This window comes from Bos indicus x Bos taurus, chromosome 1, assembly GCF_003369695.1.
Source record: "Bos indicus x Bos taurus breed Angus x Brahman F1 hybrid chromosome 1, Bos_hybrid_MaternalHap_v2.0, whole genome shotgun sequence".
In the NCBI taxonomy this organism is placed as follows: Eukaryota; Metazoa; Chordata; class Mammalia; order Artiodactyla; family Bovidae; genus Bos; species Bos indicus x Bos taurus.
Genome location: NC_040076.1, coordinates 126,253,215 through 126,272,455, shown reverse-complemented (window position 1 = coordinate 126,272,455; position 19,241 = coordinate 126,253,215). Strand labels below are relative to the sequence as shown.

Sequence of the window (19,241 nt, the reverse complement as noted above, 5' to 3'; positions counted from 1 at the left end):
ATGATGAGCCAAAGAGATAAAATAAGAAAGTCAGTGAAAGGATACACAAAACTTCATCAACACAATTAGCAAGTGTGCTCTAAGAGGTATATGTATTGCAAACTGCCCCCAAAACGGAAGAATATCCATCGTCTTCCAAAGAATTCTCCTCAAAACCTCATCTGATGAGGTCAGTATTACCTTTACACCAAAGCCAGGAAACAGGACCAATGTGTTAAACTATAGTAGAGTTTAACTTATGTATAGCAACAAAATCAATACAGAAAACCACAAAGATCAATAAAGACTAGGAGAATTATAATGGTAACAACAGTCCAATTGTAGGAAAAATTAAATACTTAACAATAAACGGTAAGAAACATATAAAACTTGTATGAGGGAACTGAAAACATGTCTACACAAAGCCCACACAAGAATGTTCACAGCAACATTATAACAGCCCAAAACTGTAAAAAAAAAATAAACCAAAAAAACACACGAAATGTCCACCAACTGATGAATGGATAAATAAAACGGCTTTAATCTATACAACAGAATGTATATTGTTTGGCAATAAAGTGGAAATGAAGTGCAGCATGTATAAACCTAGAAAATACTACCCTACGTGAAAGAAGGCAGTTCTCCATTTATGTGAGATACTCAGAGTGGGCAAATCCAAGAAACAAAGTAAATTAGCAGTTGCCAAGGGCTAGAAGGGAGAGGCAGTTTTCCATTTATGTCAGATACTCAGAGTGGGCAAATACAAGAAACATAAAGTAAATTAGCAGTTGCCAAGGGCTAGAAGGGAGAAGGGAATGAGGAGCGACTGCTAATGGGTAGTTTCTCTTTGGGGGGATGGAAATGTTCTGGAATTAGGTGAGGGTGATGGTTGCTCGTATCTGTGAATATACCAAAAACCACTGAATCATATACTTTAAAAGGTGAATTTTATGGTATGTGAATTATAGTGCAATAAAGCTTTTTAAAAAAAATTGAGGAAATTTTTCAATACTCCTAAGGAAGACTGGAACAGCAGAAAGACACAGCCTGTTCTTGAATAAGACAACTGAACATTACAGATATAAATTCTCCCTAATTTATAAATTCAGTGTAATCCAAATAAAAATACTAACTAGCCATTTTACAGAGTTAGACAAGTTGCCAGGCAAGACTAACTAGGAAAGGACTGGAAAAGAAAAACTATGAAGGGAAAACAACCTTACCACAGATTAAAATATACTATAAAGCCTCTGTAATTAAACCATTGTGGAACAAAGGCACAAACAGGCTAGAGGACCAGTGGACAAAGTCCAGAATTAGACCTAAATACATATGAAACATTAGTGTATGACAAAGGTGGCATGTCCAATCATTGTGTCAAGATGGACTTTTTTCAGATTTTTAAAAAATCGTGGTTAAAATACACATCACCTAGAATTTACTACCCTAACCATTTTTCAATTTAAAGTTCAGCAGCGTCAAGTACGTTCACATCGCAGTGCCAACCTCTAGACCGCTTTTCATCTTGAAAAACGGAAACTACGTAGTCATTATCTCCACGTTAACATAAACGATAACTAAACATTTACCCTTTCCCCCATCCCTTGACAAATACCATTCTACTTTGTCTCTCTGATTTTGATTACTCTAAGTGCCTCATATAAGGGGAATCAAACAGTATTTGCCTTTTTGTGACTGGCTTATTTCACTTAGTACCATGTCCTCAGTTCATCCACGTTGCAGCACGTGTCAGAATGTTCTTCCTGTTCAAGGCTAAACAGTATTCCACTGTGTGTATATGCCACATTTTTCTAATCCTCTCATTTGTCAACAGACAAGTGGGTAGCCTCCATCTTCTATGAACGTGGGTGTGAACATGAGGGGCCAAGTATTGCTGTGAGACTCTGCTTTAAATTCTTTAGAGTATACACCCAGAAGTGGAATTACTGGATCACATAGTAATTCTACTCTGAACCTCTGAGGAACTTCCATACTGTTTTCCACACTGGCTGTACCATTTCACATCACCAACGGTGCAAGAGTTTCAATTTCTCCACCAACCAAGGTTCCAATCTTCACCGATATTTGTTACTTTCTGTTTTTTGTTTTTTTGATAGGTGTTCATCCTAATAGGCGTGAGGTGTCTCTCACTGTGGTTTTGATTTGCATTTCCCTAACGATGAGTGGATGTTCAATATTTTTTCATGTGCTTTTTGGCCATCTGCATATTATCTTTGGAGAAATGTCTATTTAAGTCCTTTGCTCATTTCTGAATCAGGTTGTTTGGGTTCTGGTAGAAGTACCTGATGTTCTAGATATTAATCCCTTTTGAGATACATGATTTGCAAATATTTTCTCCCATTCCGCAGGCCACCTTCTACTCTATTAATGGTGTCTTTTGATGCACAGTTTTTAATTCTGATGTAGTACAGTTTATCTATTTTTACTTTTGTTACCTGTGCTTGTTATCATGTCCAAGAAATCAATCCCAAGTCATAAAGATTCCTACCTATGTTTTCTTCTAGGAGTTTAAGAATTTAATAGTTTTAGGTGTTAAGTTTAGATATTTGATTCATTTTTAGTTAATTTTCATATATGGTAGAAAGGCCCAATTTTATTCTTTTTCATGTGGATACCAAGTTTTCCCAACATCATTTGCAGAAAAGACTGCTCTTTCCCCACTGAACAGTCTTGGCATCCATGTCAAAAATAATCTGCCTGTATACGCAAAGGTTTATTCTGGGCTATTATATTTCACTGATTTATATGTCTGCCTTTATGCTAGTATCACATTGCTTGATTACTGTAGTTTTGTGCTGCTGCTGCTGCTGCTGCTGCTAAGTTGCCTCAGTCGTGTCCGACTCTGCGACCCCATTGACTGCAGCCTACCGGGCTTCTCCGTCCATGGGATTCTCCAGGCAAGAACACTGGAGTGGGTTGCCATTTCCTTCTCCAATGCATGAAAGTGGAAAGTGAAAGTGAAGTCGCTCAGTCGTGTCTGACTCTTAGCGACCCCATGGACTGCAGCCCACCAGGCTCCTCCATCCATGGGATTTTCCGGGCAACAGTACTGGAGTGGGGTGCCACTGCCTTCTCCCACTGTAGTTTTGTAATAAGTATTGAAATTGGGAAGTGTGAGTCCTCTAGCTTTGTTCCGTTTTAGGATTATTTTGGCTATTTGAGGTCCTTTAAGATGCTATATGAATTTTAGAATAAGGACTTCCTTGGTAGTCCAATGGCTAAGACTCTATGAAAGACAAAAAGACACATCATTTTCTGTGATATTTTTAGTAAAAATGCGTAACCATATTCCAATTAGCAACACTGGACAAAATAAAATAAAGGCCAGTACTGATCAAAAATATATGATCAGTACTCTTCAAAAAGTATCAAGATCACATGAGAGAATACTAAGAAGAAACAACTAAAGGAAACAATTGCAATGTGCAATACTGAAAAGGATCCTGGAACAGAAAAATGTTACTACTGAAAAAAATGGTGAAATTAAAATTAAGATCCGTAGTTTAGTTAGTAATATTGTTGTTTGTCGCTGTTTAGTCACTAAGTTGCATCCAACTGTTTCTGACCCCGTGGGTTGTAGCCCACCAGGCTCCTCTGTCCATGACTCATGTTAATTTCTTGCTCCTGATAATTATACTATGGTTATGAAAATGTTAAGATTAGGAAACTGTATTTTTCCTGTAAGCCTAAAATTAGTTCAAAGTAAAAAGGCTTTAAAAAAAAAAGTATTGCAATTATTACACCATTAAGTGCGATAACCATCAAAAGAACTAAAAGCAGATATGGCCAAAGGTAGTCTTACCAATTCTCACTGTTAGAAGTCAGTACAGTTCCTTTGGGGAGGAGGTGTTCATGAATGGAAAGGGCCAGCACGGTGCTGGCAATGGTCTGTGTCTGGATCTATGGTGCTAGTTACACAGGGGTGTTATTTAATCAGTGAAAATTTGTCCTATTTTAGAAACCTATCACCTTTCAGTAAAAAAACTTAAAAAAAAAAAAAGTGGTTTTACCCCTGGAGAATGGGACTAAAAATAAGAAGACTTTTCTTGCAGAAAATTATTTTTTTAATTTAAATTTAATTGGAGGCTAATTAATTTACAATATTGTATTGGTTTTGCCATTGATAACTTCCAAATAGTAATAGATGGGGAAACAGTGGAAACAGTGTCAGACTTTATTTTTTTGGGCCCCAAAATCACTGCAGATGGTGATTGCAGCCAGGAAATTAAAACATGCTTACTCCTTAGAAGGAAAGTTATGACCAACCTAGACAGCAAATTAAAAAGCAGAGACATTACTTTGTCAATGAAGGTCCGTCTAGTCAAGGCTATGGTTTTTCCGGTTGTCATGTACAGATGTGAGAGTTGGACTGTGAAGAAAGCTGAGCGCCGAAGAATTGATGCTTTTGAACTGTGATGTTGGAGAAGACTCTTGAGAGTCCCTTGGACTGCAAGGAGATTCAACCAGTCCATCCTAAAGGAGATCAGTCCTGGGTGTTCATTGGAAGGACTGATGCTGAAGCTGAAACTCCAATACTTTGGCCACCTCATGCAAAGAGCTGACTCACTGGAAAAGACTCTGATGCTAGGAGGGATTGGGGGCAGGAGGAGAAGGGGATGACAGAGGATGAGATGGCTGGATGGCATCACTGACTCAATGGACATGAGTTTGAGTAAACTCCGGGAGTTGGTGATGGACAGGGAGGCCTGGCGTGCTGCAATTCATGGAGTCGCAGAGAGTCAGACACGACTGAGCGACTGAACTAAACTGAAATATTAATACAAGAAGTCAGAAAGGCAAATCTGTGACCGTAGGCCCAAAAGAACCCAGAAAACACAACTGGTCTTTTTTATTTCTCCATCCTCAGCAACTGATCTCTCATACCTCTTCTGAGATAAAATGGGATTTGTACAAGATAACAAGAACTAAGACCAAGAGTAGCTGTAACAGGGAGTACCTTCAAGGGAACTACCAGACACAGTAAGATTCACACAGAGCAAGCAAATGCAGAAGATGTAAACTGTGAGAGAGTTTCTGATACTGGACATAAAAATTTTGCCAAACACACAGTGGTTACTTTAGATGTAGTTTCAGTGTGAAAAATTCAAAGATGCTATTAGTCACAATATGAAAAAATGCTTCATATTGTTACAGAAAGCCTAAAAACAAAAAAAAAATAACTAGATGGTAGACTGAGAATTACTCTAACCTTGAGGTAATTTATATGATAAAACAGTCAGAAAAAGTTTTACACAAATCACTAAGTCAAATGAATGTAATTGTTTCCCAGTTTCCACTCAAGGCCAATCTGAGTCACAGTGTTTCTTTCCAGGGTGAGACACTGGATTGAATTCTACACCAAGAGGTAGTAAACAAGTCAGAGGCTTTGGACACTAAGACAGACACCTAATTAGATAGACACAGAGATAATCAGTCTGAGTTCTGTGGTGCAATTGGTCAGAATGCTTCAAGAAGAAATAAAAATCCTTCTGTACAATATTTTTAACTTTGGTGAAAAGATATGTACTATCTCTCTAATTTTCAAAAACACATCTCCTTGTTGTCTGTTCAGTTCACCAGACATATCCACACTCCTGTTGATAACAGCATCATTACCCAACACTTCTCTGACTATGAAATACATGTGCTCTTGTTCCAAGACTAACAATAAACACTGCCCCTATTATCTGTTATATGAGTATTCTTCTTACTTTTAAGAACATTTTTTGCTTTTTTCTCTTCATTTCCTAACACCCACATTTTTTCTTTTGGCCCACACATATTTAATTTCTGAGCAAGTCAAAAGGACATGTAGCAGACAGCATAAGCATTAACATAAATAAGAAATTTATGTTACAAAGGAGCTAGGTTAACGTCTTATGTAAGCATGTACTTGTTTATACTCACAGTAAACCAGTCAGTATAAAAGATTCACACCACTCATAATCAATGTTTAACCAATTAACTGAACTACAGCTGAATTAAAGATATCACATACAAATGATACAGAAATGGTCTATTTTTAAATTAAATAGTGACACTTGAGAAAAGATGATCAACCAAAACTTGACAAAGGATGACACTTGAGAAAGTGACTAATTTTCAAATCTCCCATTTATATTTGGACAATTCACAACACTTTTAGGAAAAATAGTACACTGGAAAGGCCCAACTAGGAAGAAGCTATAAAGATACTTGGATGAATGCTGAAGTAAGTATTTTACTTTTTTATTTTTCACTATTTTACGGTCAGAGCTTTTCTTTCTTAACTCATTGTGGTGGGTGATCAGAGGGACTTTTTAAAAAATGGACGTGTGGCTGACTTACAATGTTGTGCTAAGCTCTGCTGTGCAGTAAAGTGTGGAAGCAAAGACCTAAGTATCTCAGCAAGGCAACAGAGAGGAGTGTTTACATGACACTCAGATTCATGCTCTGGCCCCAGCTCTGCGATCTCTATCTTTCTGGTTCCAGTAAAGCAACATATGGCCTCACCTATAAAATGAAAAGCACCGAAGAATTGATGCTTTTGAACTGTGGTGTTGGAGAAGACTCTTGGGAGTCCCTTGGGCTGCAAGGAGATCCAACCAGTCCATCCTAAAGATCAGTCCTGAGGGTTCATTGGAAGGACTGATATTGAAGCTAAAACTCCAATACTTTGGCCACCTTATGCCAAGAACTGACTCATTTGAAAAGACCCTGATGCTGGAAAAGATTGAAGGCGGGAGAAGAGGAGGACTACAGAGGATGAGATGGTTGGATGGCATCACTGACTCCATGGACATGAGTTTGGGTAAACTCCGGGAGTTGGTGATGGACAGGGAGGCCTGGCGTGCTGCAGTCCATGGGGTCGCAAACAGTTGGACAAGACTGAGCGACTGAACTGACAAAATGAAAAACAAACCTATCTTTCACACTTCTGGGCAGGATTACATGAGGGCCTGATCACACTGTAGGTGTTTCGTAAAGCTTTCAGATTATGGATCACTATTTTCTTACTTAATCCTAGAAAAATCTTGTGGTCCTTTACATTTTGTAAGTTATGAAAGAACAGCCTCGTAAACAGGGTTTCACTTTTTTCAATCAGCTGCTTTTATCAACAGAATCTCTTATTTCCTTTACTTATTATGACCTCTTTCATTTCTCTTGAAATTTCTTTCTGTCATATGGAAGAAGGGCTTCGAAGGTAGGTAGTGACCCCTTTCTAAAAGTGAAAATTGGTCAGTCGTGTCCAATTCTTTGCGACCCCGTGGACTATACAGTCCGTGGAATTCTCCAGGCCAGAATACTGGAGTGGGTTGCCTTGCCCTTCTCCAGGGGATCTTCCCAACCCAGGAATCAAACCAGGTCTCCCGCACTGCATTCTTTTACCACCTGAACCACAAGGGAAGCCCAACCCCTTTCTAAAGTCTCTCAGTTACCGTTAGCCTTGCATGCTTTTGCTTAGTATTTCCATTTCTTGAAATTTATTCTTATTTTATGTCACTTACATCAAGATCGAAAATTCAGTTGCCTTAAATTTTTTTCCCCAGAGTGTAACTTCAATTAGCCTATGGAAATGTATAACTCAGAACAGATCTTAGAGTTGCAGTATCTGATAGCCCAGACTGTCCCAAGAATACTATTGGATTTGATATAAAAACAATAAAAGAAAATAATTTGACTTGGGAAGAGATAATTAAGTTTTTTCAGAGAGAACTCATTTATAAAAAATACTGGAACTGCTTTGGTGGTCCAGTGGCTAAAACCCCTCGCTCCCAATGTAGGGAGCTTAAGTTCGATCCCTGGTCAGGGAACTAGATCCCACATGCTGCAACTATAGCTCCCATGTGCCAAAACTAAGGTCTGACGCAGCCACAAATATAAATATCTTCAAAATACTTAGCAGCTTTTACGCTGTAATTAACTAGTTAACCAACTAAATTAGCAAGTCTTTGCTCAAATTTTAAGGTCAATGGAAGAGGGTAGAACTACTAATAGAGCATCTGCTAACACCTAAATAAAAATACTCATACCTCGCAACAAAAATGTACGCTATAGCATTTTCCAGGTTTAAAATAACTCATTGATAGTACTACTGAACTAATTTCAGCACTGAAGTCTTCTTTGACAATGTTTTTGCATTACCTGTTTCCACAGAAATCCTGCTCAGTCACAGCTGCTTTGCTTAGTCCCAGTTTTGAAAAACTGAAAGGAGTAAAACACACAAACCACGTACTTCTATTTGAAAACAAAACAACCGCATCTACTAGGCTTCCCTGAGCTTCACTGAATTTTCCATCCTTTATTTTTTTTTTTTTACTTTTTGGCTGCACCCCATGGAATGAAGGATCTTAGTTCCCTGACCAGGGATTGAACCCAAACACCCTGCAGTCGATGCGTGGAGTCTTAAGCGCTGGACCACCAGCGAAGTCCCGCTGTCTTTTAAAAAGGACAAAAACCTCTAAGTAATGATTAGCATTTTGGTACCTGAATTAAAATCAGATAATTCTGTGTGTCTTTGGCTTTTTCATTTTTGCAATTTGAAAATAAGCTTATCTTAGTTGTCTGAAATATTATTGGGTATGAAGTGCTATCCTGATTACAAAGAATTCAAGAGAACAAGGCTCAAGATTCTTTTTCCATATAATAATCAAGGAATTCATATAATTGTCTTTTTTAGATATGCATTTAAATGGCTCTCATCCACCTCTTTTCCAACCAAAATGATTCTATAATGAAAATCTATTTCAAAAACTACCTATTTAAAAAGCTTTTCAAAAAGCTTTCAATATCAAAATAGTCAAGTACTCTTGGAAAACCTTTCTAAAATAATTTTTCTAACTATTGTTAATCTCCCACGAATTATTTTCCTTAAAGATCTATGGTTAGTAATTACTTTTTACACCAACTGTGATACAATATAGTCTTGAACAGTATAATTTTAATGGCAAAACTGTAGGCAGAGTTTAAGACAGTACATATTCTATTGCTTTTCATATATAATTATGGCATTTTTATACAGATTTTCAGGGCATGCTTCTTAGAATGCCTACATAGGTGATATATTTTATTACCTTTGAACATTGATCTGCTCAACTTAAAAATAAGTAATCACTATGCTCACAAAATGTTCTTATCTGTAAAGACTTTATAGCTTAAAAGGTATTAATTAGTGTGGAATCATTTATCTAGCAGCTTTACCAAACTTTCATTAGCCTAGAAATCATTTTATTGACTGCTATTCATTAGTTACATTTTTTTCTTCCAGTTTTATTGAGACATGATTGTCAAAAAAACACTGTATAAATTTAAGGTGGACAGACAATGATTTACCTACATATGCCACTGACTGTATGGATCACAATAAACTGTGGAAAATTCTGAAAGAGATGGAAATACCAGACCACCTGACCTGCCTCTTGAGAAACCTGTATGCAGGTCAGGAAGCAACAGTTAGAATTGGACATATAACAACAGACTGGTTCCAAATAGGAAAAGGAGTACGTCAAGGCTGTACATTGTCACCCTGCTTATTTAACTTATATGCAGAGTACCTCATGAGAAACCCTGGGCTGGAGGAAGCACAGGCTGGAATCAAGATTGCTGGGAGAAATATCCATAACCTCAGATATGCAGATGACACCACCCTTATGGCAGAAAGTAAAGAAGAACTAAAGAGCCTCTTGATGAAAGTGAAAGAGGAGAGTGAAAAAGTTGGCTTAAAACTCAACATTCAGAAAACAAAGATCATGGCATCCGGTCCCATCATTTCATGACAAATAGGGAAACAGTGGAAACAGTGTCAGACTTTATTTTTCTGGGCTCCAAAATCACTGCAGATGGTGACTGCAGCCATGAAATTAAAAGACGCTTATTCCTTGGAAGGAAAGTTATGCCCAACCTAGACAGTATATTGAAAAGCAGAAACATTACTTTGTTAACAAAGGTCTGTCTAGTCAAGGCTATGGTTTTTCCAGTAGTTATGTATGGATGTGAGAGCTGGACTATATAAAGAAAGCTGAGCGCAGAAGAACTGAAGCTTTGGAACTGTGGTGTTGGAGAAGACTCTTGAGAGTCCCTTGGACAGCAAGGAGCTCCAACTAGTCCATCCTAAAGGAGATCAGTCCTGAGGGTTCATTCGAAGGACTGATGTTGAAGCTGAAACTCCAATACTTTGGCCACCTGATGCAAAGAGCTGACTTGTTTGAAAAGACCCTGATGCTGGGAAAGATTGAGGACAGGAGGAGAAGGGGACGACAGAGGATGAGATGACTGGATGGCATGTCAGACTCAATGGACATGGGTTTGGGTGGACTCCAAGAGTTGGTGACGGACAGGGAGGCCTGGCGTGCTGCGGTTCATGGGGTCGCAAAGAGTCCAACACGACTGAGCGACTGAATTGAACTGAACATACATCATGAAAACACCAAGTGAATATCCATCATCTCATATAGACAGAAAATTAAAGAAACAGAAAAAAAATTTTGTGATGAAAGCTCTTAGGATTTACTCGCTTAACAATTTTCATAAGTAACATACAATGTGTTTGTATGTGTGTGTGTGTGCTCAGTCATGTCTGATTCTTTGCCACCCCATGGACTTTAGCCCACCAGGCTCCTCTGCCCATGGGGATTCACCAGGCAAGAATACTGGAGTGGGTTGCCACGCCTTCCTCCAGGAGATCTTCCCAACCTAGGGATCCAACCTGCGTCTCCTGCTTTGCAGGCAGATTCTGTACCACTGAGCCACCTGGGAAGCCCCATAGCATACACTAGTGTCAGTCGCATTTATCATGTTGTATATTACATCCCTAGTTCCTTTTTTAGTCTTTCCTGGGGGTTCTGCACTGTGCTGCATGTGGGATCCTAGTTTTTTTAAACTTTGTGGTGCACCTCCAAGCACGTGGGATCTTAGATCCCCGGACGGAATGGAACCTGGGCCCCCTGCAGTGGAAGGGCAGGCAGAGTCTTAACTGCTGGCCAGCCAGGGAAGTGCACATCCCTGGTTCTAATAGCAACTATCCTCTCCTTGCCTCCCTGCTCACCTTTCCGTCTCCCATCCCCCCCTCCTTGATACCATGTCACAATCGTTCTCTTTTACAGGCAGTTTTATATTACCACCACAATTTCAAGAATGCTGTGAAGAAAAGCTTAGTAGGTTGATTTTTTAAATTGTTCCCTCTCGAGTGATCTGCAAAAGAGAAGTAAATGCTACCAGTTTTGATTAAGTATTTTATTTAGGCAGTTTTGAAATATATACTGTTCTTCCACATTTATAGATATTATAATTTATTTCACTTAAAAAGAACTGAATTGCTCACTTCAACAAAATCATTTTCGGCTTTTCTTGGCCATGCAGGACGCGGGATCTTAGTTTCTAACAAGGTCATTCTTTAATAACAACATAGTAATACTTGACTCTTTTCAAAGTAAAATGAAATCTGTTACATAAACTTACTGTACTTCTGAGTATTAAAAAAAAAAAAAAGGATTTATTCAAATACTTTCTTCTATTCTTTCGCTGCACTTAGAATTCTTCAACGACTGAGGCTATGTCATGCTCCTTTGTCAATTCAGAGCCTCATACGGTGCCTGTAACTTAAGTGCTTCTGTAACTGTCAGCTGAGTCACTGACACGCTGACCAGCTGGTGGGGAACCACCATGTCTCCATCATCTCTAAGAAAAAGAAAGGTTTAAAAAAAAAAAAAAAAGTGGGGGACTTAAATTTAAAACGATAATAAACAGAAAACAGAATAAAGGAGCTGCAAAATATTCAATAATAAAAATCTAATTAGATCAGTATAGATTTTTCCAGTGGGGAAGAAAAGACTGAAAAAAAGATGGGTTGGTGGGGAGGGATAAATGAGTTTGGGATTAACAGATTCATGCTACTATACATAACATAAACAAGGACCTACTCATAACACAGGGAACTATAGTCAATATCTTGTAAAACCTATAAAGGAAAACATCTGAAAAAGAAAAAATACACACACACACACAGATACAACTAAATCAGCTTGCTCTACATCCGACACGAAACACTGTAAATCAACTATACCTCAATTAAAAAAAAAAAAAATTTTTTTTAAAAGCAAAGTGGACTCTGGCTGCAATGCTTATAGAGTCAGGAAAAGATAGGAAGGTCAAAAGGAAGCCACTATTGTAGAGAAAAGAAGGATTGGGGGCCAGAGCATAGTAACAACAGTGATAAAGGAAAGAAATGAATATGGATTACCTTTGTGCTTTAGGTACCTCTATCAAGAAAAATTCTTGGACTTCTTGGTGGCCCAGTGGATAAGAATCTGCCTGCCAATACAGCAGACATAGTTTAATCCCTGGTCTAGGAAGATGCCACCTGCTGAGGAGCACCTAAGTCCGGGAACCACAGCTACTGAGCCTGTGTGCTGCAATTGCTGAAGCCTGTACACCCTAGAGCCTGTGCTCCACAACGAGAGAAGCCACCTCAAGGAGAAGCCCAAGCACTGCAACTCGAGAGCAGCCCCTGCTCACCGCAACTAGAAAAAGCCTGCATGCAGCACCCAACACAGCCAAAAAAGTTAAATCAGTTAATTAAAAAGAAAATCCTCTTCAGATGGGATGGGTTTAAACAAGCATTGGCATCTTGCACAAAATGGGCATTTAATAAATTTAATCAATGAATCAATGGAAACCAAAGCTCAATATGTGTAAGATTAAAGAAAGTTGGGCTTCCCTGGCAGCTCAGCTGGTAAAGAATCCGCCTGCAATGCAGGAGACCCCGGTTCTATTCCCAGGTCAGGAAGATCCCCTGGAGAAAGGATAGGTTACCCACTGTAGCATTCATGGGCTTCCCTGGTGGCTCAGATGATAATCCGCCTGCAATGCGGGAGACATGGTTCGATCCCTGGGTTGGGAAAATCCCCTGGAGGAGGGCAAGGCAATCCATTCCAGTATTCTTACCTGGAGAATCCCATGGACAGAGGAGCCTGGTGGGCTACAGTCCATGGAGTCGCAGAGAGTTGGACACAACTGAACGACTAAGCACAGCACAGCTGCTCTAAGTAAACAATCGACAAGGTACAACATACCACTCTAGTTACAAAGTCCATCCAGCTGCAAGGGAAAGGGGATCCTGTCAACTTCTGATCACTGAAGTTAAATGTAACTCTAGACAAGATGCTCAAACTACCACACAATTGCACTTATCTCACACGCTAGTAAAGTAATGCTCAAAATTCTCCAAGCCAGGCTTCAGCAATATGTGAACCGTGAACTTCCTGATGTTCAAGCTGGTTTTAGAAAAGGCAGAGGAACCAGAGATCAAATTGCCAACATCTGCTGGATCATGGAAAAAGCAAGAGAGTTCCAGAAAAACATCTATTTCTGCTTTATTGACTATGACAAAGCCTTTGACTGTGTGGATCACAATAAACTGTGGAAAATTCTGAAAGAGATGGGAATACCAAACCACCTGACGTGCCTCTTGAGAAATCTATATGCAGGTCAGGAAGCAACAGTTAGAACTGGACATGGAACAACAGACTGGTTCCAAATAGGAAAAGGAGTACGTCAAGGCTGTATACTGTCACCCTGCTTATTTAACTTCTATGCAGAGTACATCATGAGAAATGCTGGACTAGAAGAAGCACAAGCTGGAATCAAGATTGCAGGAAGAAATATCAATAACCTCAGATATGCAGATGATACCACCCTTATGGCAGAAAGTGAAGAGGAACTCAAAAGCCTCTTGATGAAAGTGCAAGAGGAGAGTGAAAAAGTTGGCTTAAAGCTCAACATTCAGAAAATGAAGATCATGGCATCCAGTCCCATCACTTCATGGGAAATAGATGGGGAAACAGTGGAAACAGTGTCAGACTTTACTTTTTTGGGTTCCAAAATCACTGCAGATGGTGACTGCAGCCATGAAATTAAAAGATGCTTACTCTTTGGAAGGAAAGTTATGACCAACCTAGATAGCATATTCAAAAGTAGACACATTACTTTGCCAACAAAGGTCCGTCTAGTCAAGGCTATGGTTTTTCCTGTGGTCATGTATGGATGTGAGAGTTGGACTGTCAAGAAAGCTGAGCGCCAAAGAATTGATGCTTTTGAACTGTGGTGTTGGAGAAGACTCTTGAGAGTCCCTTGGACTACAAGGAGATCCAACCAGTCCATTCTGAAGGAGATCAGCCCTGGGATTTCTTTGGAAGGAATGATGCTAAAGCTGAAACTCCAGTACTTTGGCCACCTCATGCGAAGAGTTGACTCATTGGAAAAGACCCTGATGCTGGGAGGGATTGGGGGCAGGAGGAGAAGGGGACGACAGAGGATGAGATGGCTGGATGGCATCACCGACTCGATGGACGTGAGTTTGAGTGAACTCCTGGAGTTGGTGATGGACAGGGAGGCCTGGCGTGCTGCGATTCATGGGGTCGCAGAATCGGACACGACTGAACGTCTGAACTGACTGAACTGAACTAGACAAGATTATCACTGAGATTAAATGTAACTCTAGACAAGATTTTAGAGTCATGTCTGAGAGAAGTCTGTGAATGTAGAAAAAGCAGCAACCGACCTAGGTGACTGGAAACCATTATAGTTTCACTAAGAACAAGCAATGTCAGATTAGTACTCTTTTTTTCTGACATTTATTGAACAGATAGGATTTTTAAAGATGAAGGATATGAAATTATTTGGGTTTTAGGAAGGCAAGTGTTAAAGTTCCTTATAAATTCCTTGTGAAAACCTGGAAATATCTGAGATAGATAATAATAAATTAGTTTCATTTCTAATTGGCTGAACAACCTGAACCAAAGAATTAATTTTTTTCAAATCAACCCTCAGGTCTCTAGCAGGACAAGAATGCTCTTAGCCCACCTCATCAACACTTTAATAAAATCTGTATGAACACTGTACCAGCATTATCAAACTTAAAGTTTATCAAATGTATGGAAAAACAATAAGCTTTTTTTACTGAATGACCAAACTAAGACTCTTTTTTTTTTTTTAAAGAGTAAACATACTGGAACCAATCTGACAAGATAAAATTCAACTGGGATAGATACGAAGTCCTACCGAAACATATTCTATAAAGAACTTGGAGAGCATGGACAAAACTCAAATTTCAGCTGATGGCAAAATCAATAATGGATAACACACACAGCACTTAAATGGCAGGGACCATTCTAAATGCTTAACACGTATGTACTCATTTATTCTTTAAAACAACCCTATGAAACAGGTACCATCATAAACCCCATTTTACAGATGAGAAAACTGAGGCCCTGGGTGTTTACAGAATTTACTCAAGGTTACCCAACTGATATACAGCCAGGATTTAAATCCAAGCAGGCTAGCTCCAGAATTCATTTCCTTAGACAAGACATTATCATAAATTAACAGTGCAATGTGGTTGCCAAAAGAAGCAAGACTACTCTTAATGTGCTTTAAAATCAGAGTGATGACTTCTGGTTCTCTCCACAGGTTAATACCTAATCAAAGGTATTACACAGCTAAGAAGGGTATGGACCAACTGACAAAAATCCACAAATAAGCCATCAGTATTGTGAAGAGGTGCAAATCAAAACGACAAATCCACTAGAGGAAGTTAAAGACTGAGAATATTTTGTCCAGAGAAGAAAAGAATCAGGAAAACATAGCAAGTGTCTTTGAATATTTGAAAACTCACAGAAGAGACAGAACTAGAACCAGTGAAGAGAGAACTTTAGTTCAATAAAAGAAATCATTTCTTAGAAGTTAAAGTTGTCCAAATATCTTTACCTCAGAACCTACGAATCTTCTCTCCAGAGAATATCCAAATACATATAATTTTGTATAAAGTTTTCAAGGGCTCACAAATCTACTTTTAAATCTATTTATGTCCTACCCCTAGAATCATATACCCCAGATTAAAATGGAAAGAATTCAAGTATGAAGAGGTGAATATATTTAATCTAGAAAAATCATCACAACTTAAAATTCTATCATTGAAAAAAACTCTGAACTCTATGCTTTCTAGTTTCTTCTAAGATACATTGCAATAAGAGCTTAAAATATGATGCTGAGTTCAGAAAAAAAGTGAAATCAAGTTTACCAAGTGACAATGTAAACTGACTACAAGATCTGACTATCAGTAATAATGGCTTATTACTTAATCTTTAAAAGAAACATACCTAAGTTTAAAGATAAAAAAATAAGATGCTAAGGTACTACTCATATCTAATATTTAATGCCCAAATTAGAAAGTGCCTCCTTCTACTTTCAAGCCTTAATCTTTTCATCTTTCAGTCCCAGTTAACTGTTAAGGTTGACAAACTAAGAAAACAATGAACTAGAAGTTAGAATACCAGGTTCTAACCTACACCATGAAATTAATTTTGGCTTAATCTGTTTCTTACCATACTCTAAAAACTTTCATGTATCTAAATGGGCTTTAAAAATGGTAAAGTGCAGATGTAACTATAAACAACTCATGTATTATGTATAAAACATAAAAATGTCAACAACAACAAAAAACCAGTTTTTCTATAATGCTAAAAAAAAAAAAGCAAAGGTATATTCACATTACAATTCCTAATTCCAAAAAGCAATCTCTGAATCCTTCAGGTTGTGTTTCAGTGAATAATTTTCATCCACAAACACTTTCCACATTAAGCATAAATCTATCTGTACATCCAATTTCAAGCTGCATTGAGAGGACATAGCTCAGACAGTTAAGAATTTTGGCTGCAAGGGAAAAACTCGAAAGTGCCAACTGGACGTCCCCATTTCCAAGAGTTGGTGGGAAAGGTACATGACCACAAAATGGTAACATTAAGTATGACACAATTGAAAATTCTGTTTTCTCTCTTAATTAACCAACCACACATAACGAGAACTCAACACCAAGAGTTTAATAAGTCTTGGGCCTTTATTAAATATAAGCACCACACTGCTGAAACTGCAACTGTACTGCCAGAACAGGGCTACAGACACCATGTCTGCCATGAGACTAGACTCTAGTTCCAGGCACAAGATGTTCTAATAAATAACAAACGCGTCAAGCGCCAGCGCACAAGCGTGACAGAATCTGGGGTCTAGACATTTGATTTTTCTCCCAGTGCTACTTGAGAATGGCCACTGCCATTAAAGATTTATTACAGTAACAGGATAGTGATAAAACTTTAGCTAAATGGCAGGCCAACCAATGAAATGGAAAAGCAACATGCAATAACAGATCAACTAAACTAGTTTCTATTTAATTTTGTACAGTAAGGCTCATGATTACACTGTATAAAGAACAGATGAATAACCTAAACTGTATCTACTAGGTAAAGATGATTTCAAGCCATTATGAGAAAAGTGGCCCAGAAAAAAATCAGGCTATAGAACTCAAGTGGAAAAAACACACTAAGATTTGGGAGAGAAAGGGGAAGGAAGGGAATGAGCTACTGACTTACTAAAAAGAGAGCAAAGAAGTGGGACAGGGAGTCTGAGCCCTCTGAGACAGAATGAGAAAGAAAAAGAATTCAAAGGCTCAAAGGGAGCTTTAGCAGTGAATACAGAAAGAGATGAAACTGTTAACTGTCTCAACAGAAAAAACAAAAACAATAGGGGGAACTTTTCTAAACCATCATTCAGGGTGGTCAGTTCAATGCCTAACTCATGCATGGCAGGGCACTTCGTAGGACGCACACTTCGTTCCAAGTAGTTCCACCGATCAGCCCATTTCCCCCTGGCACCACCCCCAATAGGGGGTTACTACTACAGATGAAGAAACTGAGACCACACAACGCCAGGGAACACAAGCTGGTACCAGAGACTGGGCGCTCATCTTAGCTGCACTTCTCCCTGCAAGATCCTATAAAAACCTCACACTTTTCTATGGAAAGGAACCTTAAATCTCTTCTGGGCCCAAAAGTGATCCCCTACTTTAGAGAAAAGTTCCCCTGCGGAGGTTGCAAGGCTCTTCAAAGCGCAAGAGGTGTTGGAACTCTGAAATACACCTGGTAGAGACAGATGGAGGCATGTGGGTCATGAAAGGAGAAAAAGTCGGAAAAGTCAGACTTAAAAGCCATTCTTCTGCCCTAAAGATACCGAAAAAGTAGAAAGCAGCCCTTCCTCTCTTCCAGCAGGCGTGACTCAAGGACGGTGCCTCCCCGCAATCTGCTGTGCGTGTTGGGGGTAGGGGGTAGTCTCCGGTTTCCCACTCCCTTCCCCAGGCACTCAAGGGTTACTCGGCCGGGCCTGGAAGATTGCGTGGGAATAAACAGATGGGACCCAGAGTGACCAGGGGGCCCTGAAGCGCAGGGAGGGAAACCTGCCCAGAAACACGCCGGGCCGGGTCCAGAGGCCCTCCGCACGGAGCCCGCGCCCGCGCCCTGGACCTTACCACCGCTTGGCTGCAGGGGACGAGGCGGCCGCGCAGGACTGTTCTTCGAGCTTGGAGCGCGTCTTCAGGCGCCTCTGCTACAGTGGCGCCAGCGCTTGGCGGCGCCCGGGTCCCGGCGGACTCACACTCGGGGAAGGGTGGGCGATCCGCGGCCTGCCTAGTCGAGGCCCTGGAGTTCTAAGCCCCGGGACGCAGACCGCGCGCGCGCGCCTTCGAGCCTGCCCAAAGAGGAAGGGTTAGGGCGCGCCTCGAGAACCGAGCAGCGCCAGCGGCTGCAGCCGAAATCTCCGGCGGCTTCGTCCGCCCTCGCCCGGCCTAGCCACTGCCCCGCTTCCCCCGCGCAAGCTTTGGCGGCGGAGCAGCACGGTGAGCGCCGATTGGCCCTCTGGGTGAATGACGTACGGCGCCTCTCCTCACGGATTGGCCAGGCTGGCGGTGCGTGCACGGAGTAAACAAACCCCGCCCCCAGGCTTCCCAAGAAGAGGAGGGGGCCCCCGAGGTGGAGGAGCGGGGTCTCAAGCACTCTGCGGGGTACCTGGGTAATCCCCTGGAGGTTCACAGTGGATCGCCTACAACGATCCTGCCGCGTGCTTCCCAGCCGCCTCCGGAGCAGGTTACAGGGCCTGAGGCCTACAATTATAGCCACACCCTCTCCCCCTTCCCCCGGCCTGGGTGGGAATCTTGACTTTTCCATCCGCCCCCATCCCCCCCGGCCCTTTGCAAGAAAACCCCGATCTTTCTTAGAAAAAGGAAAACGGGCGTCCCTAGTTCCCAGGCACATCTCGGTTCCCAGTCACTTGATCAGTCACCTCCGGGGGAGCAGCCTAGAGGGGCAAGGGGACGAGTGATGAGGCCACGTGTGGGGCCAAGTTTGCAGTACCCTGTAAATTATTCAGACAGTGGGTTAAAG

The 19,241-nt window shown here is 40.4% G+C and overlaps 1 protein-coding gene across 1 annotated transcript in view; it reads right to left on the bottom strand.

Annotated features, from left to right (window-relative positions):
* The window catches only part of TFDP2 (transcription factor Dp-2), a 205,013-nt gene extending 186,346 nt beyond the window's left edge, over positions 1–18,667 (bottom strand). Inside the window, exon 1 of the mRNA XM_027544446.1 lies at positions 18,332–18,667. The gene's annotated coding sequence lies outside the window, so the exon portion shown is untranslated. The remainder of the gene's footprint in view (positions 1–18,331) is intronic.
* Between the last annotated feature and the right edge of the window lie 574 nt (positions 18,668–19,241).